General features: G+C 43.5%; 1 long non-coding RNA gene across 3 annotated transcripts; it reads left to right on the forward strand.

The window, feature by feature from the left end:
* Positions 1-92: 92 nt before the first annotated feature.
* On the forward strand, positions 93-9,605 carry LOC116240644 (uncharacterized). 3 transcript variants are annotated; one of them, XR_016464524.1, is made up of 4 exons: positions 93-169; positions 5,420-5,501; positions 5,944-6,120; positions 8,118-9,605. It is a non-coding gene; the product is annotated as an uncharacterized LOC116240644 (long non-coding RNA). The 3 variants fall into 3 exon arrangements; XR_016464523.1 differs by lacking the exon at positions 93-169 and adding an exon at positions 393-2,319; XR_004169357.2 differs by lacking the exon at positions 93-169 and having other exon boundaries at positions 393-5,501.
* Positions 9,606-10,000: the final 395 nt, after the last annotated feature.

Raw genomic sequence — 10,000 nt, forward strand, 5'->3', positions numbered from 1 at the left:
CACGCGGCCAATCGCGGCCTCTCCTGCGAGCCCGGCCCCGCCCCTCCGCGCCCCGACAGCCAATCCGAGGGCAGCGCGCCGCCGCGGGGGCGAGCGCAGGCAGGGCACAAGCTCGGTTGGCCCGTGGGCTGCGGCTGGGGCCACGGGGTTTCCTCCAATTAGATCCAGGGTGAGATGACGTCACTGTCGCCATGGCGATACTGCTACAACCCCCCCTCCCCCCCTGCCGCCCCTCCGCTCCCCCCCGCCCTCCCCCGGCAGCCCGAGCCCGGCCGCGGCGCGGGAGCGGCGAGCGGGGGCGCGGCCCGTGCGGGGGTCTCCGTGCCGGGAGGGGGGGCCGGGCCTCGCCGCCCTCTGCGCTGTGGCGCCGGAGGGCTGCGCGGGGCGGGCTCGGTGCGAGGGGCCGAGGCCGAGGGGCCGGGGGCGGGTGCGGGTGCCGTGCCGGAGGTGCCTCCAACAAAGGGCGGCTGCGGGAGGACGAAGTGCGTGGTCCCGAGGCCGGGCCGGAGGCGGGCTGCCCGGCGCCCTCACGGCGCGTTCGCCCCGCGCGGGAATGCCGCCTTTGTGTCGGCGGCCGCCGGGCGGCCGTGCGTTTCCCAGCGAGAGATTGGCGAGAGCCGCTGGCAGATGCCCGCGGCCGAGCCGAGCCCCGGGAGCCCGGTGACAGGAAATCGCTCGCGAAGAGTTAATGGCGCTGTGCCGTGGGGCCCCGGGCAGGGAGAGGCCGGCGCTTCCAGCGGCAGCGATCGATACATTTACTTTTTCCCCCCGTCCCGATTTCACCTGGAGTTAATCTGCAGGAGGTCGTAGATGCGGTGCACAGGCAGAATTTCAGGCTCGCACTGTTAGTACGCACAAATAATACAGTAATGCCCATCCGTCGTGAGCCTGCCGTTGTGTGCATCCCCCAAAGCTGCCCGGGTCCCAGAGGGAATGCTGGCAGGAGAGCGGCCCTGTGCCCGTGTCACTGTGCTCAGGAGGGCTCCGAAGCCCTTTGGTCCGTCAGGCCTCGGGCTCATACGTCCCTTCAAAAGCACGCCGTGTCCATGTGAAGCGGTGAAATCCCTCACCTTTGCTTTCAGCATCACCAAATTTAGTCATGTCCAGCAACTCCAGCATCCTGACGGGATGATGAATGCTCTGAATCACCTCAGGATGTTGTCGTCTCAGCTCCTGTCTGTGTTTGGATAGGGCTGCGACGATGCACGTGGGCATGAGGTCTGTGCTGTGAACCAGCGCTGTTGGTCATTTGAGTGGGGGATGCATTTATTCTATTATAAAAGAGAGCCTATTGATAATACTCCTTGTGAAGTTAAGGAAACTCTTTCAGAAAGAAATGGAAATGTATTACTCGCTCTCAGAAATAACTGTCCTGGCAGTTCCCTACGGTTTTAGTTTGCCTTTTTGTTCTTTCTTGACAGTAGGATATTCTCTTGTTTTCACCAGGTCCCAAGTCATCATCTCAATTTACATGTGAAGGAACAACCAAAATTAACCAATTGTGCTACAATACCTATGATTAATATCTTGTCTCCATCAGAGACAAAACTAACTGTTTCACCTGTAAGGCACAGAGCGTGGATTTTACTTAAGGAAGGATAGCTGATCTAATCAAGGCTACCTCCCTCACTGATTCCCCTCAAAAACTGGAATGGTGTTACAATTAGTCTCTCACACAAAATAGCTCATACCTCCTTCCCACTTACTGAGAACTTGCATGAAGAGTGGAGATTTAGATTGGGAATAAGGAAAAAGGTTTTTATAGAATAAGGGGAGTGAGTCACTGGCACAGGTTGTCCAGAGAGGTGGAGGATGCCCCATCCCTGGAGATGCTCAAGCTCAGACTGGTTGGGGCTCTGAGCACCTGATGGAGCCGTGGGTGTCCCTATTCACTGCAGGGGAGCTGGGCTACATGACCTTTAAGGGTCCCTTCCAACTGAAATGATTCTATGACTAAGAGCTGCAGAACTGTCTTATAAGTCTGGAAGTGCTGGTCACAGCAGGGCTGTGTGCAGAGAGCTGTGTGATGAGCCAGGATATAACTGCACATGCTGTGCAGTCGCTGTGTCTACAGGTCAGCGGCATGGCCTGAGTAGCTGATTCCAGAGCTGTGCTACAGCTTCTGCCAGGCATCTGTTCTGTGGGCTTTTGAGCACCATATGGTTTTAAAAATCATAGACATAATCTTGTTTCCCCATTGGAACCCTATCTTGAAGTAAAAATTACGACCTTTTACGAGAAGAGGCTGGAAGAAGTTGTTGTGTTTAGATTAAAAGAAGTTATGAGAAGATTTGGCGCCTGAAAGGAGGGCAAGCATTGGTAGGTTATTGTATTGGTAGAGTACTGTTATTTAAATGTAAGGCAAATGTGTATAAAATGGGCACTGATGAAGTTACACTGTGAATTAAATGATTTGGTATTTTCAGAGCAATGAGACTGCGGAGCAGCTTTCCTGCACTGAGAACTGCAAGCCCATCCGCTTTGAAATCAAGTCCTGATCAATCGATAAAAGTGCTTATGTGATAAAATTGCCTGAGATAGCAGGAGACTAAACTCCAGAAGCTTTCCAATTCCTTGTTTCTATTTAATGTTGCTTTTAATGCTTATTCCATGTATAATTTAATGCACGGTTTACTGCACAGCACTATCATCCATTAAATAAAAATATTAATTTCCTTTAGAGCATTTTAGAAATGCTGTCATCCTGCTAAACATTAACAATGTTATCTGTGTAACACCATTATGAAATGGATGGCATTATCTTTTCCTATGTCCAGGAAATGAAAAATAACACCTCTAGATACCTGTGTTGTGAAATATAAGGATTCCTTTTGCAGTGTGTTGGACAATCAAAGACTTACATTTCAACTTTCTAATGCTTCCATGTATTGCGAGTCCACTTCTCCCTGACTTTAGATGTGCCTATGGATGTTCAGCATCTTAGCAGCTCACATAACAAATTGCTCAACTGAGGTGGGGAAGAAAATGAGGAATACACATGACACAGATTCCTTAGACTTGCATGTGAATTTGAGGATGGAGTTAGAATTCAGCTTTCTAGAGGTTTAATCATTGTCCATAACTTTAAGGCTGCTTTCCCTTTCTGTATCTCTCCTTTTGCTCAGTTCTTGCCCATATTCTCGCCAGTCCTGCCCTCCTTTCTGTAATTCTTTACCCACTTCTACTCGCTGGCCTTTTCTTTTTCTCAGCTCCCAAGAAAACTTGTGAGTGGAGGACAGGACTTGCTTAGGAGGACTGAACATTTAGTAGTCTTATGTGAGAGCTGGACTATGGAGGCTTGAGAAAATTTACTGGCAAATTTTAAGACGTTTCCTGAGCATACTCAAATTGAGGTTTTTTGTTAAGTTTACCACATTTGGGTAGTTTTCCATAAAGCCTGCAAAAGACTTGACCTCAACTGGCCAACTTCTTGCTAAGTTATAAGGAGTCACTCTAGTGGTTGTATATGGTTTGGAGACTTGGGAACAAAGGAATAAGGCGAAGGTCTTTTGTTACACTATTGTATTTTGTGTTCACATTGTAAAAGTGCTGGAGATTGGCAAAAGTGCTTTTCATGTTAAACCTACATTAAAGATAAAAAGACACCCATCTAAGAGGCAAAAGCATCACCATCGTCCAGTAAGTAAAACATAACTGTGAGCTTCTGGGACCAAGCTCTTTAGACTTTATTCAACCTGACTCCACATTGTATCTGCATTGTGCTGTGAGGAAGGCCACAGGACTTCCTACGTTTTGAAAATACTTGCAGGGTTCGTTCATTACCGTGTTAAACAAGTCACTTCAGGGAGGGCAAGCCTCTAAAGGAAGTTGTTGAGTGTGTAGCTTATAATGGGTGCAGTTTTTCTGCAAACTATGTCCTCATGGGAGAAGAGAAATCACAACATGTCTAGGTTAGGAAGAAGAGTGTCAGTGTGGGGTGGTGGCATTGAATTTCACTTCTGCTGCTGAGCACCATTTGTCTGATTTAGCTTGCTGCATGATAAGTGTATCTGTGCTGAGAGTCATTTGTCTTTGCTGCTGAAGGATGATGCTGATGGTTATTGATACCTGCTGCTGGGGTAAATGCTGTTGTAGCCTGATAGACTGGAGCAGCTATTGATCACAGTTGTAGTAAAATCTCAGTATTTGACACTTGCTTTTTCCAACCATTGCAGTTGTTAATGTTAAATTCCACTTCTCTCTCTGGATGTGAAATTACTATCACGTTATCGCATATAACTGTGTTCCTCTGCATCTTTTCCTTCTGCGTTGTGTGGTACAGAGGAGTGGAAGAAGCTCTGGGGAGTGCAGTCAAATCTCTTATCCAAGTGAGCTGCCTACCTCTCTGCTGCAGGCCTGGGAGGATGCTGGCTGAACATAGAGCAGTTCCTCTCTTCGTGCTGTTTGGATAAGAACAGAAGCCTGGCAGTGCTGGCCCCAAGCAGGTCCAAAGAACCTCTTGCAAAGTGGCTCTTAAGCCCTAGGGCCAATCTAGGCTGCAGCTGCCAGGAGAGGGCTGTGAAGGAGTCTCAGTGGAGATTCCTCTCCAGAAATGCCATGCATGGGTCTAGCGAGGCCTAGGGACAAAACTTTTGCAGATATCCCTCTTTTTGTTTTGCCTGTCCCTGTCCCAAACTTGTGAGGGAGAGAGCAGAGGAGCCAGCTGGGGCTAAATGACATCCATGAAAGTTGAGGTGTGTCTTTTTTTTTTTTTATGGAAATGAAACAAACAGTGTTGTAATGGATTCTGTTCAGTTAAACGCAACTTGCTCTGCCAAAACATAATAAAGAGCCTGCTTTTGCATGAACAAACAGGAGTGGCAGAAGTCACACAGACTGCCAAGTAAATGTTATCCTCCTGAAGCTTCTCCTATTGGGAGCTAACAATAGGGCCCCTAGAATTAAGATAAATGCAGCTAATTTCCCCGTAATGGTGATTTGATTATTCTTTCTTTACAAGTAACTAGTTCCCTTTTCTAATTATATAGCTTGCTTTTATCCAAGAAAAATTACCCAATTTACGAGAGTGAACCATTAAAGTCACTCATCTGTGAAGAGCTTATTGTAGTGCCAGCTTCAGAAAACATCTATATTGCAAGGGATACGTATAGATTTTTGTATCTTCTGCTGTTTTGCTAACGGTCATGACAAATGAGAAAGCAGACAGCAGGAATGGATGTGCAAGGCAGAAATGAAACACACGGGGCTGGGAGCATAGACCCTTACACCCATGTAGCATGTCTCTAAAGCAGTGACAAGTCTTGGAGGGAAAGGGGGTACTGAGGAACAAGACAGAAATGTGTAATGTTATGCTGGTACTTGGTGACCCTGCACATAGCAGGGAGGTTGAAACTAGACGACCATTATGGTCCTTTTCAATCCAGGCCATTCTATGATTCTGTGATTCTTTCTCTGGCAGCTGCTCTAGGGCATGCTCTCCAAAGGGGAGATGTGACTTCACCCAACCCGACTGCGCAGCAGGATGTGTAGCTAGGAGCATGGTGAGTGTGTGAGAGAGCCTTGGGTTCCGTTGGTAGGCTGCTGCTGGCTGCTCTGATTAGTCTGGTTATCCAAAATCGTGTAGCTAGGGATTTAAGCAACATAGCTGGTGCAGAGATGTACACCCTCCTACTAATGATCTTATTAAACCAATGAACAGTTGGAAAATGTAGACAAGAATTTGATGCAAAAGCATCCATTCTCTGTATAAGTAAAACATAATCCTTTGCTCCATGATATTATCATATTAATGGTGATAGATATTTGAAGGTCAAGGATTTGTCTGAATAGGGAAGCTGACTGTTAAAGAAATCAAAAAAAGCATCTCTACATTTAGGTAAGCTGGGGTAATTCCCCATGTGAAAACTGTTCTAGAAAAAAAGCCACTTTTATTCTGAAATGCTTCTGCTAAGGGATCAATAACAGCAGAACTGCAATTGCCAGATTATTCTCAGTGTTGGCAAACCATAACAACAAAGGATATAACGGAGAGCACAGAAGAGATGGGGTAGAAAAGAAGGTAGAGAAGCAATGCCTGTGGGACAACTATCCAGACTCCTGTGAACTCTGCAAGCCAAAATAAAGGTTGAAGAAAGAATCAGAAAAGAAGTTTGTTTCAAGGTAAGATATTCTTTTCAAACTCTGTTTTGAAGTGTTCTTGTGTTAGCTTCCCATGACAATAGGATGTGTGCATACTAAACTTTTTCTTACAATCTGTAATGGAAGGAGTCTTGGTTATGAATTTATTTAGGACTCAGTACAGCCTTCTTTGTATGCAGATCAGAAATCTGTCAAAGCATGTTAGGTCTCTACCTAGTTGTGATTACATGCCCAGTACACAGTAGTGATTTATATGCAGAATGAAATAGTTTTTTAGTTGAAGAAGGGGATGACATATGCATATATTTGTGTGTGCATATATGCATATTTTAGGCTTAATGCTCTTTGACAAGCCAAGAACAGGACACTATGTCTGCATCTTTAATAACTGAGCTTCTCGTAGTGTTTAGCATACGTTTGCTTCACTGAAATATTTTTTCACGGTCATATACTGTGATTATAAGCAAGCTGCTTAATGATGACCCGTGCTAATGCAAATTGTATCACTTAACTACTTGCATTAATATTGTGGGAATACCCAGAATGAGCATCCATGGAGCTCCAAGCAAGAGAAAAGCTTGAGACTTGTGAAAGAGGTCTCTAGGCAATGAGTTGCCTCCTACATTAGTAGGATGAGCTTACCTATGGGAAGTTTTCCCTTCTGGAGAAATCTAAGTGAGAGATACTCCTTCTACCCTCTTCTTCACATTCTGGTGCTAATGAGAGAGTAAAGCTTTCTGTTGAGGTAAACAGCTATGCCTACAATATGTAGCCCCAGAACATCAAGGTAGCACACCATGGTTTGCTGTGTTAGGTGATGCTGTTTCTGTAGTGGGAGATACTTCTGAATAGAGAGAGTCAAATGTGGGACTCATCCATGGATGAGCACATGAGGAGTTTAGTGTGAGGGTACTACATGTTCACTATGGCCAACAGGGATACTGGAAGGAGTTTTTACATCTAATTTCCGTGTACTTAAACACTGGAGACTTTCAAACAGAATACACAACTGTAATTAAATTCCAATATTTATTTCATTCTGTTTCTTTATAGGATTCCTCCTAGTGCAGCTAAATTGTTCTTGTTCTCAAATTATTCTTGTTTGTGTAACTTTCAGTAAAGTGTTTTTCAGCAGTTAACACTTACTGATACACAGCTAGTATGCTCCCTCCTTGTTCTTACCAACAGGGAATTCTGTGAATTGGTTTAATTTATGTAAGTTTGAGCGCCATGTTTTTTATGAAACTGCCTATGCTTAGAAGTTATGCATGGATCATCAAAATGTAAGACAATTAAGAGGAAAGCTTTAGTATAAAAGATTACGTTAACTATATCAAGTGCTCCATAAATCTGTTTTTCTAACATCATAGCAATCTTAGCTACTTTATTCAAAACTTTTCAAGTTTGATATTTTTTATTTCATTGGTTAATTTTAAATATAGAGTGATTTTCTTGTCTTTTCCTTATCTCCAGCATAAGAAATGTCTCAAAGCAGAAGTTTTATTGATCGTTACTTTTCCAGCAGCCCCTCCTTGTATTTCAGCAGATAATGCTGGATCAGAGCCAGAGCTGTTCCCTGGCTTCATTCCAAACATTTCCCTGAAAATGAATACACAAAATGCCCATCCTTCCTATACTGTGGAATCACTGTGCATAATACAGAAGAAATGTCTGGTTTTATAATGTGATGCCAAAAACGAAGCCTTCATTACTCCTTGTGAATAGGTATTTCTTCTTAGTGTGCATAACTTGAAAAATATGTTGTTGCTGTTATTGTGGCTGCCATATTATTCCATACTGGAGTTTGTTATATATTATAAATACAAAATACTGTATGAGAAGTGAACCTTGACAAACATTTTCCTAGAACATGTCTGAAACGACCTTTCTGGGAACAAATGAATAAAATTCATCCTTCTCAAAGCAACGGTCAATTTGTTCTTAAAAGCCATCAAAATCTGTGGTTTGTACACATATTTCGTCCAGTGAAAAAGCATAATTTTCCTTTTTTCTTTTAGATGGAAAATGGCAATCAGTTATACCTCTCAAGCCTGGAAGGCCTTTCTGCTTGAAATACTCTTTGAGTCTGGGTCGTGACACAAAGTGCTGCGCGCTGGCGTTGGTGTAGTAATGGACTTTCTTTTTTGACCAGCACCCTGTTGTGTTCAGGTTTTTAAACTGTAAGGTAGTTAAACCATTTTAAACAGCTCATCCTGATTCCAAATATTTTTGTAAGAAAATAGTCCTTTGTTGAAGTTGACTAGATTGGCAGGTAGCCATCAGTGAGGCAGAAAAATGTTATGTCCATAGGAGAGTATTGTAACTGTCTCTGCTAGGTAGCTGCACAGGTAACATGCAGGCATGCTGGCAGCAGTCCATGTAGACATGAAGTGAAATAACAAAGACTTCCCCTGACCAGCAGTTGTTTGAGAAGTAATTAGTTCTCCAGTTTCATAAGTTTACAAAGGAGCTAAGAACCCATTTTGGAGTCTTAAGGAACAATTGCATGGAATAGTTAGAATTGCTGCATCAAATTTTTGCTGAATATGTATTAATTCTTACAGATTAATAGGATGATGTATCCTGGAATATAAATGCTGTTTTCCAAGATTTTGCTAGGACATTCCCCAAAATGACATGTGAGTTTCTCCCTTGTAGGTATAGATCCAAGTTCCTGAATTTTGAGCATGGAGGCCCTAGGATCTCTTTGTTGCCTGCAGAAGGCATTTCCAGAGAATAATTCTTCCCATCCTACTAAAACTCTGGAAATGTCTCTTTCCAGATCCTTTAGCACTCCTGCACTCCTGCACTCCTAACAAGATGAAACTGGCTGAACATAAGCCAAAGGCTAGGAATATGATAGCAGTTTGATACATATTCATTATGGCTGAAGTTTCCTCCTAATGGACCAATACAAAGACTATATACTAATTGAGTGCAGGCTAAGTTCACTCAGGAGGTGCCCAAGTGGTGATCAGGCCCTCACTGACACTATATGTAGGGCTGAATTTCATATTGTTTAAAGCATCATTTGTCAGGGCCTTGACTTCTCTAGATTTTCTCCCTTTATATCACACATACTTTCATTCAAAATCATACTTCTTTCAGGTGGAGAGGAATATTCTGCATTGCTGATGCAACTGACTTTATGATTATTAGCACACAGCAGTTTAATAGGTTTGAGCAAACAGTAGTTGCAGGCCCAATAGATACAATGATTGTCGTCAGGAGTCATTCAGTGCTTTCCTTTTACAGGGCACAAACTCCCTGTGACTCACACTAACAGGATAAGGTCAGATTTTCATGTGGCGTAAATCAGGAAAACGTTGCCTGTGGTAATGTGTGTGTTTTCTGTATTAAATTAATTAAAGATTTTTTTCTTGTATGCTCCTTGTAAGATTTATGTAATCTGAGTCAGTCCAACCCTGCATCTGAAATTCTTCTATTGTACCTCTCTGGACACTTTCTGTTTCACATGAATCTCTGTGATGGGAAACTTGGAACAGAACACCAACTGCAAGGTGAGACTGTATTGATTTAGACAGTGGTTTAATGCTTTCTTTTTTTCTCTGTCCAATACTTTCTCATACTTTGTCAGCTCTTTAGAGTGTTTCTGAACATTGTGCAAATGTTCTTATTTTGCTGACCACATCAATACTCAAATGATTTTTTCCAAGGCTGTATTTGATAACATGGAGTTTCCTCCTTTTTTGTGTTGCCCATTCAACCAGTGTCTGTTAGATCTGTATGCAGTTTTTCACAGCCTTATCTCAGACTTTTGTTTTGACTGTCAAATAACATCATGTCACTTGCAAATTCACCCTGCTCACTCACTTTTCCAGATCATTAGTCGAGACATTGAGCAGCAGTCTGCATCTTTAGGCACTATGCAGTTAATCTT

The sequence above is a fragment of the Phasianus colchicus genome, chromosome 2, assembly GCF_987193195.1.
Source record: "Phasianus colchicus chromosome 2, bPhaCol1.hap1.1, whole genome shotgun sequence".
Taxonomy (NCBI): domain Eukaryota; kingdom Metazoa; phylum Chordata; class Aves; order Galliformes; family Phasianidae; genus Phasianus; species Phasianus colchicus.